The following is a 16,256-nucleotide window of genomic DNA, read 5'->3' as shown; positions in this document are numbered from 1 at the left end:
TTTTTCTCAATTAATTTGGCATGCTTTTCCTGTCATGAGTAATATAGGTGGATGTTGATAGAGAGTGGAGGAGCTCTGTGGTCATGTTACCCAGCCTCTCAGAAAAATGCCAAACGCAGCTTGTTATCATGTGTGTGTGTGTGTGTGTGTGTGTGTGTGTGTGTTCAGTCAGGTCTCCTTTTCAGGTGTTACCTCCAGCTCATGAGTTTGCTGCCCTTGAGGCTGGGCAAGAGTCTGGGTGAGATTTGAGTGAGTGCCATCGAAGGAGAGCACAGGAAACACCCTCCCCTCACCTGGTACAGGAGGTCATCTCATGGAGGACACCAAAGGTCCACTGCCCTGGGGAGCCCTCCAGGTGATTATTACCTCAGAGCAGCGTGCAGAACTGGTCTCAGAAATCCCCCAAACTGGTGAGTCCCCTTCAGTCAGTGCTTTGAAGACAGTTAAATTCCCATTAAACCCATTAGTTCATCTGGAAGCTAGTGTTGACTTGGAAATGAGCTAAATGAGAAGGGGATTTTCTGAAAGAATCCCCTGAAGAAATGCATTTTCCCTTCCTCTAAGTAAAGATAAAATGAAGGATTACAGAGAGAGTAGGAGAAAGTTGATTACCGTTTCTAATAAATAAGCTGCTGGAGCATTTCTGCATGTCTTTAAACATTGTTTTAAAAGAGCTGCCCTGGCTGGTGTGTCTGAGTGGATTGAGCACCAGCCTGTGAACTGAAAGGTCTCAGGTTCAGTCCTTGTCAGGACACATGCCTGCGTTGCTGGTTCAATCCCAGGTCGGGGTGCATACAGGAGGCAACCAGTTGATGTTTCTCTCTCACATCAATTTCCTTGTCTCCTTCAATCTCAATCTCTCTCCTCCCCCCGTTCCTTTCTCTCTAAAACCAATAAACATATCCTTGGATGAGGTTTTACAGAGAGGGGAAGGGAGGGAGAAAGGGAGTTGATGTGAGAGAGAAACATCGATGGCTTGCCTTCTGTATGCACCCAGGGCACTGAACCCGCAACCCATTTTGGTTTGCAGTACAATGCCCAACAGTTATACCAGCTCGGGCTTGGGTGAGGATTTTTTTTTTAAATGGAGTTACAGCCCTTGGTAAGATCTACAGAGGCAGGGATTTGGCTGTTTTGTATTCACCCTTGTTTACCAGAGCCTAGAGCAGTGCCTGGTGCATGGCAAGAACTGAAATACTCATTGAATAAATGAATGAACAAATGCTTTTTTTGGCACTGATGAGTATTAGTAACAGAAGGAAACAAAGATGATGCTTATTATTATGTGCACACGTGCAAGCACACTCACTCACTACTTTAACTTGCCCGTGTTTGTGATTTTCCAAGGGAAAAGATACAAAACTTCTGCATTTTTTAAGAGTGCATGTAAATAACTAATGAGTATGAGACTAGTTTATAGTCATAAAACACAAGCAATAAATTTAAAGATCTTAGTTCTGGAGGACAAAACCACCTTTTCCCTCTTCTATTAAGGATTCTCTGACTTATAAATGCCTAATATAGGTCCTGTACATAAAGATTTTCAAAAAAGTATGCAAAGGGTAAACATTGTTTCAACAGAGTTTATCTGGAATTATGATTTAATTCACTGCATATCAACATATTTGCATCATTTTTTGCTTGTTGGAAATAAGCCCTGAGGTGGCAAGTGCAGGGGCGGGGCAGCATCCCAGTCGTCTTTGGGTTCTCAGGGCACATCACCTGGAGTACAGTGGAACTCAGTCGTGTCGGTTCAAAGCCTGCATCAGTCCTGTAAGGAAGAGTTGAAGGAACTGAGGGTGATTAACCTGCAGAAGGAGAAGTCTTTGTAGAGGAGATAAGATTGCTCTCTTTGAATATTTAAAGGCCATTAACCTGTGGCAGAAAGAGAGCTGAATTCAGACCCTCTGTGGCTTGTCCTAATGGGCAGATTTTTGTCATTTATCAACAGAGGAACAACTTGATCTTAAAACCAAAACAAGAAGAGAAAAAAGTTTTATTCCTTTTCTGGTTTTATTTTTTCCAAAGCATTTAAACAAGGTATCTCATTTCCTCCTATTACTCATCCCCTTGTTTTCTCCAAGGTTCACTGTATGCGTTCCCTGATTCAGCAAAAAAGACTCCAGCTCCCTATCAGTACATCTATCAGTGTACCTTGGAGAGTGACGATTCTCTCTAGGTTATTACTCACATATTTCAAGGCTTCGAGTTCCATGGCTACAGTCAGTTAAGAGTAACTGACAGTTCTCCCTTTGTCTATAAAAATGAGATCTAGGAGTAGGACATGTGGTAAGACATAATCCATTTCAGGACTACCTAAACCCTCCAGAACATGGCTCCTGATGGGGGTCACGTTGCTGAGGATGTCTTACAAATCATTGTGAAAAGTCAGTCTGTACTGACAGCGCTGCATTTGTTGCCCTTGGTGTTATTTGTGCATAATCAATATGTGAGGTCTCTTGGATTAAAAATATTAGTTTTACCTTGATTTTTGTTTGGTTAACAACTCAATTATTAGGCTGTTATACATCAGTGTTTTCTACTTTAAATGTAGTCCTCATTTCCTGTTTGGAAAGTGCAAGTAACATAAGGCAAGGGCTATCACTTAGAGAGAGAGACCCAGCACAGGATTAGAAAGTGTTCCAACTGAGGTCTTCTTCTTATTTCTTATAGAATCTCAGGTAAATTGCTAAACTGTTAGCGTCTCATTTTTTCTCTGCACAAAATAATGTTAAAAAGAGGAATTTGCCATATTCTTCCCATTGAAAGATGGAGATATGCTAAAAATTCTTGGCATGTGGCCCTGGTCGGGTAGCTCAGTTGGTTAGAGTGCTGTCCTGATGTCCCAGGGTTTTGGGTTTGATCTTCTGTCAGGGCACATGCAAGAAGCAACCAGTGAGGGCATGAATGGATGGAACAGTGAGTCGACATTTCTCTCTTTGAAATAAAAAAATAAAATTTAAAAACATTCTTGGCATGTAATATTAAATTGTCTCTGAAAATAAATGGCATTAAAATGACTAGCTTTGAGTCATTAAGTCATATTTTTTTAAAAAAGGAATCTTTATTAATACCTCTAGCTTGCTTGCTTTCTTTTCTTTTCTTTCCTTTTCTTTTCTTTTCTTTTCTTTTCTTTTTTTTTTTACAGATACAAGATACCTGCCGGTAGGGCTCTCAGTGGCTGAGGTTTAGAGAGTGAATCGCAGTGAGGAACCAGGAATCATTATGGTGCATTTTTCTAAGAGAGAGGGCTGGGATGGGAATGTGATTAGTTTGAGGCATAACCCCTCAAATACCAGCAAATCCACTCAATAGCCCGTTAGTTCAGCAGTGTCTTGCTACCCATGGTATGGTAGAAAAGTCAATGTTAAGAAGCTTGGGTTAGTTCAGGCTCAACTACCAACTGGCAGCAACCCTGAGCAACTCACTTATCCTCTTTGGGCTTCAGTTTCTTTGTAAATCTAGGGATTTGGATTAGATCTACACCATCTAGTATAGCAGCCACCAGGCATGTGGGACTATTGAGGATTTGAAATTGTACCTGATGCAATTGAGGGAGAACTGAATTTTTAACTAAATTTTAATGAATTTGAATTTAATTCAAAACTGAAGCAGTGTGAAATATTTTTCTTTTAAAACAACTTCATAACTTTGGTATGACAGTATTTCACTTTAATCACTGAGAATTTAGCATTCTTACTGAGACGTGTTAGAAATGTAAAATGTACACTGTGTTTCAAAGAACATATACAGAAGTCTATAAATTACCTCATTAATAGTTTTTATATTGGTCACATGTTGAAATGATAATATTTTGGGTATATTGGATTAAATCAAATGTATTATTAAAATTAATTTTACCTGTCTCAGTTTTACTTTTTAAAACATGGCTACAAGACAAATTTGACATATAGCTCATATTATATTCTGTTGGACAGTGATAGGCCCACTTGTCAGCTGTGTGATGCTGGGCAAGTTACTTAAGCACACTGGGCCTCAGTTTCCTCATTTTAGAAGCAGAGGTAAACTTCATATGGTTGTTGTAAGGGTTAGATGAAATAGTACATTTATTGCCAAGCAAAGTACCTGTGATCATGCCGAAATAAATTCTCCCAAACGTCTCATCTCCCTGATTGCAATTTTTAATGCCCATGAGGACCAAGAAAGAAACCAGGGCATGAGGGGCTCAGCACAAGCCCCAGTTCTTATACAGAGTCAAGGTGAGAGGAGGTTTAGGTGGTCATGGGGGATGTGGCTTTGTCAACACGAACCAGCTGTATTCAGGTTTGATCCTTGCGGTGATGCAGGTGCCCGCTTTCTCCATTTCAAGCCTCTTTCTCCGTTTCCCTTTTTCTTTCTGCCCTGTCTTTGCAATGATTACAGTTGACCCTTTGATGGACTTGGTACTGAGCTTTTCTCTCTAGAAAATACGGAGAAATCACCAGTGGAATTTTTTAAAAAAGCATTAAATCACGTTTTGGGTTGACTCCTTAGCATTAGCCAGCCCACTGCAGATTCCTGGGAAGAACAGGAATCTGGACACTTGAGTTGCCTGCCCTGTAGGCTGCAGAGCTCTAAGGCCAGCCCTGCACCTCACTACTGCCCAGGGTCTGTGTTTGGGGAGCAGATCTGGAAGCTAAGAAGTGTTCCTTTGACCTGGTAGTAATAGCTTTCCCAAAGCGCTTCCTGATGCACAGGAAAACAGCAGGCTGGAATGCCAGGGGCATCTAGTCCTCAGTCTGCTGCTCCCATAACTGAGGAAGCTGTGAATGGCAAGCAGGGTGGATAGAGCCATTTTATTACTTGACCAGATTCCTACAACCCCCCTCACATATACCTTTATTCTTACACCTGTAATACATAATTATTCCTCTACAGCTCTGTCATCAGCAGGAACATGAATGCCTCTGGAAGTATTGCAAACTCCCAGGGACACCACTCACTGGGTAGCTGGTATGAATGGCACCTCCAGGAGGTGTGCAGCACACAGGCTGAGCAGCCCCTCCGCAGCAACTCTCCCTGGGTCTAGGGTGAAATGGGTAGTTAGTAGATTAGTTTTGTGCATCTTTTATCCTGCCTTTGGAACAGTGGAAAATTGTAACAGTAGGGAATTGTAACCCACCCCACCATTCTTTTGACATCATTCCTGAAAGTGTGGACTCTGATTAATATGTGGCTTATAGATGAAGAGCATGTTTGTGTAAGAGTCCTAGAAATTAGTTTCAAAATATATAGACTCCAACCCTTAAACATCCCAGCTCCAGGAGATTTGCTGACCTTCACCCATGGAGCCAGGATGATGTGAAGCTGTGTTGACTAAACCAGGATGACACATCATAGGACCATCACCTGCCTTATCAGAAGGGACTGTGCTTATCTGCACATAGAGAACTTGTCAACCCCCTCCCCTGATCTTTTTGTTCTGTTCTCTTCTTCCTCCTTATAAAAACCTCTGCCTTCACTGAGAGGTAGAGATGGGCTTTGTGAAATAAGTACCTCATCTTCCAGGGGATGGGCTTTGAGGTGTGAGTCCACCATCTTCCAAGATGGTGTGCATCTATAGATAAATCACTTTCCTTTACATTAGTACCTGCCTCTCTAGTATTGGCTTTCGTAGTGTCAGGCAGCCCGACCTGTGATTTGTTGCAACATCAGCTACATGGCAGGTGCTCAAAAACTATTTTTTGAATGAGTGACTCTGGCCTTACCACTTATTCTAAGTTTATTTGACCCATTTTCCCAATCTGTGGATCTTTTCACCTAGTCAATTATCCTATTATTATGAGGTTCCCCCTCTGCACTTTTATCCAGGAGAGTGCTTCAGTTTTAAAAGATTTATGTTATTGATGTTTCTTGTGCATCCAGGAAAACTTGCAGAGAGATGAGCTCACATGTGCAGGAGGTGGGGGTATTCAGGCTGCTTGGTGCAGTGGGGGTCTTGCCTGCTGAGCCTCGAGGGCTGGCTTGTTCTGTGTTCCACCCACTTTTGGAGAAACAACTCAGTGACTTTCTGGCCTCATTTTCAATGTCACAGATGTGACTCTGGAGAAGAAACTGTTTACATCTCCAAAATGTGATAGTGCTGAGTTTGGATCACAGCTGCAGAAAACCAACCAGAAACAGATACACAGGATGTGAACAAAGTGGGAATGTATTTCAACCATTTTCCTAATTTGGAGGAGTGGGACTGTGGGTGGACTATCGGTCTTGGATTCTTCTGACTTCTAGACTTAATACTTCAATGAGGGAAAATTTAGCCCCGAATGCTAATGGTGCCAGGGTGGGAAAGCTCCCTAACGGTGCCCTCTCCCCCGAGTGTTTCCTGCCCAGGCAGATCAACAGTCACTGAGCGCTCACTGCGCGCTCAGGTTGGGCTGGCCCCCAGGATTTCCCCCTCCCAGACCCTCTCGCCTCAGACTATGAGCCTCGTGTTCTAGGGGAAAAGAAGCCACAACCTCTTATGGTTTTGAACAAGTTGAGCTTCCCAGACCTGAGTTCACCTGATCTTCTTCTAGATTGTCGAAAAGTCACATAAAGGTATTTAGAAAATCTTTTTTCCTTTTTTTCTGACAGAACCTGGCTTTCAAGATCTACTGTGCTGCAGCAGACCCTAAATCATACATTTGGAGATAAGAGACTGAATAATGAGTCTTTTTTTCTTAACTTTCCAGTTGTAAAAACCCTGTATCCCCCTTCTCTTTGCCTCAGTGCCCCAGAGAGCTGTCTGACTAGAGAAAGGTCACACATGTGGAAATGCCAAAGAGAGAAATCCATTAATAGATTTTTAAAATATTTTCTGTACTAACAGAATTCATGTCTAGGCAAAGTGGCTCAACATGTCCTCAGCTTCCCAGAGAACAGGGATGTTTCTTAGAGAAGCTGCAAACGCAGCACCGAGCGTTAGGATATGAGAATGTTTTCCCTCCAATTTCCCAGACAGTCTGTGCTGTTGTCTTACACTTGACCCCTCACTTCACCCATCTCAGTTAGCTCACCCAAGACAGAAGCACAGCAGGGCACATACCAGGTTTGTGAAATCAAGCTTCTGTAGTCCTCCTCCTGACGAATCAATGAAAATAAATTGTGCTTCTTAATGAAAGGTTCGTAAGAATTGACAGGCCATATTATAACATACCTTTTGAAAAGGGGAATACAGGGTCCAAGGCTTAGGATCCAGCCCAGGATTATGACTTGAGGGGTTTCCTTTTTGAAATTGGCAGGAAAATATGGCCCAGCCATTTCAGCTTGGATCAGCCAGAGAGGGTAATCCATGACGTCACTGATCATTTTGCCCATGTGGCTGTGAAGCCAGGCACCTAACTGTGTATTTTGGAAACAATCTACTGTAACATGTCCTGAAAGGAAGGCCTGTTTCCTTGCTGCCAAAATAATGGGTGTCTAATAATTTAAACTTGCCGATACAGGCAGATGGTTATTGGCTTCAATTTATTATTAAAAATTAGCACAAAGAGAAAATTTGCTTTCTAGATTATTTGCTCCTTTATAGATCATTAGGCATTTAAAGGTGGGTTCTGTGCTCTTCATTATCTTTAGAGGCTTGTGACTGGGTCAGGTTTTCTGTAAAGGAAAGCAGAGAATAGAAATGTTTACTTTATTTAATATTTTGGTAGAACTCCTTCCTTTTACTGAAATGGCTCAGAAATCAACTCTTTTTCAGAGACAAATGGCAGAAACTCAACTCTGTCTAACTCAGCAGAAAGTGCATTCATTGACTCTGTGACAAGGAAGTATAAGCAGGAGGGGAATAGCTTCAGGCAAAGGTGGATCTCAAGGTCCAAAGGTTATCATCCAGGCAACTTTCCACCTGGTACCTTCCTGCCTGTCCCTGAGGCGGGCTCCCTTCCTGCTCCAGGTAAGATGGGTGGCAACAGCCCTAGGCCCATGTTTTCTAGCTCAGCCACCCTGAATGAAAACAGATGGCTTCTCCTCCATTGTCCCAGCATTATTCTCAGAGACAACTCTCGTTTTCTCTGCCTGGGCCATGTGTTCATCTTTAAACCAGTCCCTGTGACTGAACGGGGTGATGGGGGAGAGCACATGTGGACTGCCCAATCTGGGCCAAGTGCTCATCCCTGTGGTGGAAAAGGCAGGCACTAACCTCAGAAAAATTCCTTTATGTCTAATTGGCTCCAGTTCAGTCACATGCCTATTCCTTAATCACACATCTGACCAAAGGATTGTGCACATCTGATTGGCCAGGCCTGAGTCACCTGCGTCATTGATGTGAAGGGGCAGCGGAGGCAGAGTGTGCCACAGAAAACCCAGGCACTGGCAGGAGGGAGAGTAGAAGTTGGCTAGCTAAAACAAAGAATATTAGGAGACTTCCATAAAGGCTGGCACTTCTCATTTAAATCTTTTGAGGTTGGATTTGTTTTTTCTTTTATGCGACACTATATCGAGATCTCAGAAAATGTAAGTTCCCCCTAGTTACTAATGCCTATGTTTATAAAGAGTTTGTTTTTTTTTTTTAAATCCTCACCTGAGGATATGTTTAGTGATTTTAGAGAGAGAGGAAGGGAGGGAGAGAGAGAGCGAAAAATATTGGTGTGAGAAACATCAACTGGCTGCCTCCCATACGTGCCCCGATGGGGAATGAACCCACAACTTAGGTATGTGGCCTGACTGGGGATTGAACCTGTCATTTTTTGGTGTGTGGGCCGAAGCCCCAACTAACTGAGCCTCATGGCTAGGGCTAGAGAGAGTTTTTGATTTTATAAAGCTCTTCCACCAACCCTTATAACAACCCCACTAAGTTTGTAACTATTCTCATTCCATTGGTGAGGAAACTGAGGTACACAGAGGTTAATTATCTAACCTGATGCCAGTAACCAAGGAGCCAGTGCTCAAAGCCAGGCTGTTTGACTCTACGGTCCTCGTGTTTTCTGCTCTGCCCTGTGAAAGAGAACACTCAACAAAAGTAGTTCCAACGTGAATAGGAGCAGGGAGAAGATTCAGGAGATAGTTCAGAGGAGTTAGCAACAGTCTGTGGTGACTCACTGACAGTGGGTGGAGGTGGAGGTGGTGGTGAAGGAGAGGCGATGACTCAGCCTTCCAGCCCTCTCCTTCACTGATGGGCAGGACTGATGGGGTGGATGCTGCTGCCATTAGTGACTGATGGTGTGTGTGCTGCTGCCATTCAGATAGAGCTCACAGGCAGAGATCATTCTCAGCTTCTTAACTATGTTTCCCTTCCCATTTCAGTTCTTGAGCCATTCCTGATGAGAACCAACAATAACCACCCCCTTCTTCCTATGCCGTCTGATACCTGGTGGGGTTCCTTCTTCTGGCCCTGGGATCCAGCAGTCTAGCTGGATCTGGCTTCATGGTAGTCCAGGGGTCTAGCCTTTATGTCTTCTAGGACTTCCTCTAGGACTCGGGTTCTTTTGTTGCCAGTGTGGACCCATGGCTTGATGAATTTGGATATGAGTCCTGGTGTTTGGGTGGCCTGAGTTTTAGTACATAGTAAGCTGCCTCAGTTTCCCTTTCTTAGTCCTAACACTTTGGTGCTGCCTTAAGGAGCAGTCCAATGGCTGGGGACACCAGTAGGGCCCTGGGTGTCCTACTTTACTCTCACAATCCCCTTCTGACTTTCTGGCAGATTGATTAGGGCCCACATGGACAAATATCCCTCAGTGATGAACTGTCATCCTGACTCCTTGAAGATCAGCCACAGCCTGGATGCCCCAGAGTCAAGCGTTGCTCTGCTTGACCATCTGAATGGCTGGGGAACACTGGGCTCCCCTCCTCCAACACATTTAGTTTCTGCTTCTCCCACTTGAATGTCCCTGCCATGGTCATCTGCTCTACTCTTGTTCCCCTTGCTCATCAAACTTTTCACACCTTGGAGCTTTTGCACGGCTGTGCTCCTGTCTGCAATGCTCTGCTCCCTAGCCTGACTGGCTTTTTCTTACCACTCAGGTCCCAGCTTACAGGCCATGTTCCTATTCAATGTTGCCTGCCCTCTTCCCATCTCTTTCTATGGCATCACCCCATTTCTCTTTCCTCATCACACAGATAGATTGGGAATGGTTTTATCTGGGATTTTACTGAACAATTCTTGATTGCTGGGGCCACATCATGTCTGGTTTATATCAGGGGAGAAGATGTGATGGATTGTGTGTGGGCTGAATTCGAGGGCTAGCCACTTGGGCTATCCAACTCCCTCTGCCAGAACTGTCCTCCTGGAAAAAACCCCAGACTCGTGGATTCAGCTCAGAATTGTCCTGTCAAAAACCTTCCCTACTTCGACCCCCAAAGCAGTAGTAGCCATCCATTCTTCCTTGCTCTGGTAGCACTTCTTTCCAATCTTTAATTATCCATCTGTCACTTAACATTATAAACTTGCTTACTGATCTTTCCCCCCAGTTAGATTGTGGGCTTTTTGCCTTTGGATCTCTGCTGTCTAACACTTAGTTATGGTGATTTGTGTAGGAATATACAACTCGGTGAGTGCATTAGTAAGCTGGATGCATGAATTTGTGATGCAAGAGATAAGTCAGGGATAGATAATAAAACCAACCAATTTAATAGCTATTTATCCAACAATCACATCACTGAAGAAGGAAACCTTTGAAACTTTGGTCAGTCATCAGCAGAAGAGCTCACATTGTTGTGATTGTGTCAGGTTAAGTTTATCCAAACCATTCTCCTGTCCACATGCTCTTATTCACAAGCCTAGGACAGAGGTCCAAAGAGTTGTGTATCCTGACCCACTTGGGATAACTCCAGAGTCATGGATCTGACGTTCTCAGCTCTTGAAAGACTCTACTTTCATCTAGCCTGAGTTATAGTCACTAGCTTGTGTGAGGCCAGCCTCATTAATCACAAAAGTCTGTGTCGGGAGAGTGCCCACCTCACTCTGCCCACGTGTAGATTTAGTGACGCACAACATGAGGGTTAGCTCAGGATCCTTCTGTTCACTCTCAGTGCATTGATCATTTCATTCTGTGCATCCCTTGAGCCACTGTGTTATTACAGATTTGAGATCCAAAAACCCAATTCACTTGATAATTTTGTGTAATGCGATTATGAGAATGAAATTTTAATTGTAAAAGGAAATCAGTTGTTTATTCACCAGCCATTTGTAAGTTGTGTATTATATCACAGGCTTGTGTGAGGAGCTGAGGGCAGGAGGAGTAAGGTCAAATCTTTGTCTTTGAGGAGCTGGTTGTCCTAAGGGCAATGCAAGGCAAGAGGGTGAAGGACTTCAGGCTGATTTGGTGAGGGCCATGATTGGGTGAAATCTTGGGGAAATGAATGCAACCTGGTCAGGCAGAGGGTGGGCAGCTAGGAGGGCACAGCAAGAGCAAGGCAGGAAAGCACAGACAGGGAGTGGCCCTGGGCCTATCAGAGCATTTTCTGGGCCATGTAAGGTACCTGAATCTTAAGCCACAGGCCAGTGTTGTTTAAATTGTATTTGAAGAAATACCTGGTCTGTGTGATAAGTACTCTTAATGGTAAAAGGGTTTCATGGTTAGCCAAATTTGGGGAAAACTGATTTAATAAATAGTGTTTTTGCTGTTCAGTTGGCACCTGTTTTATTGAGCACTGAGCATCATGCTGTGATAGGCAGGGTCCAGTGAGAGGGAGGGTAGGGGAAGCTACACAGAGAGAAACAATACACATGGCCCCATGCTCACGGGGCTTGCAGCCAATGAGGAAAGTAGGAATGAAACAAATGGCCACAAGTGATTTGTTAAGAATTTATGAGTAAGAAAAGTCCCAGAAAGGAGACTGTGTTAGAGGGTATAGGGATACAGTGGTTAATAAGAATTAACATCCTTTCAGCCCATGCCGTGTGTCAGATATTGGACTAAGGGGCTTCACAGTCATTATGACATTTAAACAAAGCTAATTGAAGGCAATATGATAATGTGCTTTTTGCATTTCCTAGTGTTGGACATGATACTAGGGCACTTTCTGAGTGGATCTGACCACAGGACTGTCCCCCCTCCCCCCAGAACATCCTTGCTATTGTGTGGTAGTTTCAGCATGGGGAGCCACTGAAGGGTTCTCATTTGGGGAGAGATAATGTTGGGTTTAATGTTCCAAATGGTAGAAAACATTTACTTTGTAATCTTGGTGACTCAAAAAGAGGCCAGAAACTTCAGAAAGAATTTAGGTGTCCTCAGTCTTGCCAGTGAGTAAAAATTACCTTTACTTTTCAAAATACTGACCTCTTAAATTTGAGTTTCCTGGAAAACGGTCTGTATTTTTTAAGAGCTCCTGAATACATGGGGAACTGGTAAAACTGTTTGCCTCTGGAGATAGGAGGAAAACCCCTCATTGTCAAGTTGTGAGCCATGGTTATGAATTACTTAATAGAAATAAAAAAGTGTAAATGTAAAAAATCTCTGTGGGTAATCCAGATGTCCTCAGGATTGAGAGCCACTGTAGAGTTAAACAGTGGATTAACAGAGTCACGCGAGAGAAGTAATTAAAACTTTCTATTATAAATAAGATGTGATAGAATAGATTTGATCATTTCGAGGTTATCAACCTTAAAGAAAGCAACTTTCCAGTGATGGGGTAGAAAAGTCAGACCATGAGTTGTTAAGGAGACAGAAAAAGGGGGAGCAGAGGCCAAACACTGTCAGCTGTCTCCGGTGGGCAGCAGCAGGGCGGGCTCCTGGACCCACGGCCCTCTACTCTGTAGCCGACTAACTGTGGACTTGGGGATGCTCCTCTGTTCCCCGGGTTCCTTGTTGTAACACAGGAATAATATTAGTTGCTTTAGAGGGTGACTGGGAATAGCCCCCAAATGAGCTGACTGAGATGGGCCTGTAAGTCCACTTGAGTAGACTCATCCCATTTGTCCCAGGAAAGGGGCTGGCACACTCTGTTGGGGGTCTGGAAAAGAGGTTGTGGAGTCAAGCTTGAAAAAGCTTCTCAAGTCCTAATTGTTCACTTTCTTAACAAGGAGAGCAGGAGTGTTCAATCCCCTCAGACCCAATGTCCCTTCGTACAAATACTTGACTACCCTGAAATGAGATTCATAGATGAAATAACCTATCTACATACACTAAAAATAATATAATGCCCAAGCTATTGTATGTAGGATAAATTAAAGTAGGTTACCATTAAATTTGCGATTTTCCATGTGAATACTTGTGCATGGCTCTATCCGTAGCACCGTGAGGTACACAGACACTGACGTCTGTATGGACAATCAGCATGGATGTGACAGATGGAAACCTGCTTGTCTGTTTTATTATACCGGCAACTCAAACACCATGAACGGCTTTGCTGGTGGTGACTTTCTAAAACGTGAGGAACTTTTGATAAAGTTCTGAACAAAACAAGTGTATATACATTTCCCCCAATCTACACAGTAGACACATTTTTGGGAAATTCAATGGATATTGAAAACAATGCAGACTCTTGAATACAAGATATTTTGTGTGTATATGGAAAATGGAGTTAGGTTTCTGGCTCAGGTCATTATAAACAGGCTTTTCATTGAGACGGCCATCCAGTGGAACACAGAAAGTTCCATGGCACTCAGGGAAGCCCTTTGCACCGGCGCTATCCCTGTGCCCTGCAGGACCTCTGCCCCAGTTGGCTGTCCACTCACTCTGCTCATGCTGGCAGCCAGGAAACCCCACACACACTTCCAACATGCCCACCAGGGGGTGGCACTGTCCCCTTTGAGAACCACTGCAGTAGGACATGTGACTATAATTGCAATCTACCTTGGGAGGCACACACTGAGTGCTCATTGAGTAGTATGATTAAGAATCTTGCAGATCCTCACAGCCATGATTTTGAACTTTAGTTCACACTGTGGACAGGCTGCGGATATAAATGGAAGCTCTAGAAAGGGAAAGCCAGATGTTTTAGTCTTTCAAGCCTAACCCAGTTCCTTGGAAGTGGCTCCCTTTTAATGCTACATACCAGTGATTTTAAACCTTTTTCTCTCATGGTGCACATAAACTAATAACTACAATTCTGTGGCACACCAAAAAATATAATTCTTGCTGAGCTGACAAAAAAAAAAGGCGTAATCTTGATTAATTCACACCAGACAGCTATTGTGTTTGCTGTTATTTTTTAATGTGACAATCTAAGGGAAAAGAGGTCAGTGACCCTGGCTAAATAAATAGTTGGGTATTTCATGTTTTAAAAATTCATGGGGCACATTAATTGAAAATCATTGCTATGTAGAGAAAGAACATGTAAAGACTTAGACCCATGTTTGGCTAATAATAAGAGCTGAATAAATGTTAGTCACTAGTATGGTTACTCATCAGAGCAGGAAGAACACCTGCGGGGAGGTGACGCTGGGTTCTCTGACACATGCCAGTGTCGATTTGATTGGCAAAGGTGGCTGCAGATTGTCATTAAGATAAAAAAAAAGAAAGATTCCATCAAAGACTCCATAAGTGGGCGGCACAGATCATACTCTCTTGCTGTTTTCTTTCCCCCTGAAAAGAGAATGTAAGATCAGATATGACTCTATTGTTGATAGTTTAAGCTGTTGCTTACATCAGCAAAAACTACTCATACTGGGATGATGGTTCAGTTAGGGGTTTATTTATTCTCCACATACAAATACACAGAGACATGTAAAGAACATGTCTCTTATATACTTTATATGCTTTTTGGTTGTTGTAAGTGATCTGTGCATCTGTAAACTTGGAAAGAGAAATATAGTTCTCTTGGAACGTGGAGAATTTCAGCTACAGAGGCATTCTTAGCTCCAATAAGAGTGAGTAATTGACAGAATGTGGAAAAAATGAGGAAGTAGTTTAAAGAGGTGGTTCTTGTTTTTCTTGAGTAAAGCATCTATAAAATGCAAAAGAAAATGACTGGACTGTGGAGTCAGGAATTCATGAAGCCAACATTTTGCAATAACATCCCTTTTAATCTATAAATCTCATGACAGTTTATGGGCACTAATTAAGTTTTGCCATACTCATACGTCTCACACTGAGTTTTATTTACTCCCTTTTTACTGAAGCAAATCAAGGCAGAGAATGTTTAAAGAGTTACTTGAAGTTACAAATCTGAGATTTGAACTCAGTGCCTGGAGACTCGGGTCCAGAGAGGGAGGAGGCCCACATGGTGGCCTGACAGTTTACCCCTGGCTGATGTTCTGTGGAGCAGGAAGTGATATTCAGCAACTCTGAGAAGGAGAAATAAGCCTGGAATTCGGGGAGGGTCTAGGAGACCATGAGTGGGGACCAGAGATCCCGATGTGCAATGATGGTACAAGTACCTGGTGGCTCTTGCCACCACATTACTGTCTTAGCTTGTCATGTTCCTGAATGGACACATGGGATTACAACTTGTAACAACCACTCTAGGTTCTTCTTGAGAGGCAGGCTTCAGCAGAGTCTGTGGGTGGATGGGGCTTGCAATAGAGGAGTGAGGGGAGTGGTCTGATATTGGTGGACAGAGAGACTAGGCAGTTACCAACCAAAGGAGCACTGGGGAGAAAATCAAAGGGCAACAGGCTGTGTTCCTCCTTCTCATTTGCCATCTTGGCCTTCTTTATTTATTTTTTAAAATTTTATTTATTGATGAGAGAGAGAGAGACAGACGGACAGACAGACATTGATTTGTTCTTCTACTTATTTATGCATTCATTGGTTGATTCTTATATGTGCCCTCACCGGGGATCAAACCCACAACCTTGGCATACCAGGATGATGATCTAACCTGGCCAGGTTGGCCCCTCTTTAAAAAGAAAGAAAAATAAATAAACGAAAACAAAGCACAGGCTCGGTCTGAGATCAGTTTCAGGTGGCTAATTGGAACAGCTACACCTGAGACATATCCAGGGCCAGACTTGTCCAGGACCCAAAGTAAATCCACCTGGGCCTATCAGAACTTTTGAACTGAGACTAAAATTAATTTAAAGTAATGCACTTTCTCTCTCCATACTACCTGAAGGTGACTTTTTAAAGATGATGCATGCATATTTTTACTTAAATGGAACTATAAGGATCATGAGAGGGGAATGACTGGGAAGTCCCAGCAAAGGCAGGTGCAAATTCTGCGTGACAAGTAGGGGTCTCACAGGCTCCAAAATTATTATATTTCTGAGGTGAAATCAAATACATAAAAATAGCAGCAAATCATTCATTTCTTCAAACAGAGTTACATACCAAATTGTGAGGGGATTTATTAGCACATCTAAATCTGAAAGAGAAAAGTTATTATATATTTACAATGTTAAGTTGCAAATAGGAGGCAGAAGACAAAAAAATTCTGGTTGCAATCAGTTTTTATTC

This window comes from Phyllostomus discolor, chromosome 2, assembly GCF_004126475.2.
Source record: "Phyllostomus discolor isolate MPI-MPIP mPhyDis1 chromosome 2, mPhyDis1.pri.v3, whole genome shotgun sequence".
Lineage (NCBI taxonomy): Eukaryota > Metazoa > Chordata > Mammalia > Chiroptera > Phyllostomidae > Phyllostomus > Phyllostomus discolor.
The sequence above is the reverse complement of the archived record's forward strand: the minus strand, read 5'-3'. Positions refer to the sequence as shown.